The following is a 282-nucleotide window of genomic DNA, read 5'->3' as shown; positions in this document are numbered from 1 at the left end:
TCTGACATGACCTGCCCCTAATGAAACCGTGCTGGTTGCCCCTGAGCATCATCCCTGAAGCCGGCCCATCACAGATGTGCTCCTCAAGGATCTTCTCAAAGAGTCTCACTAGGATTGAGGTAAGACTGATGGGCCTATAGTTGCCCCGCTCCTCCCTCCTCCCTTTTTTGAAGATGGGGACCACGTTGGCTATCTTCCAGTCATCTGGCACCTGGCCCGAGCACCACGAGCGCTCGTAAAGCCATGCCAAGGGCCCTGCAATAACCCCTGCTAGCTCCCTCA

This window comes from Gavialis gangeticus, unplaced genomic scaffold (genome assembly GCF_001723915.1).
Source record: "Gavialis gangeticus isolate Ggan-Ray unplaced genomic scaffold, GavGan_comp1, whole genome shotgun sequence".
In the NCBI taxonomy this organism is placed as follows: Eukaryota; Metazoa; Chordata; order Crocodylia; family Gavialidae; genus Gavialis; species Gavialis gangeticus.
The sequence above is the reverse complement of the archived record's forward strand: the minus strand, read 5'-3'. Positions refer to the sequence as shown.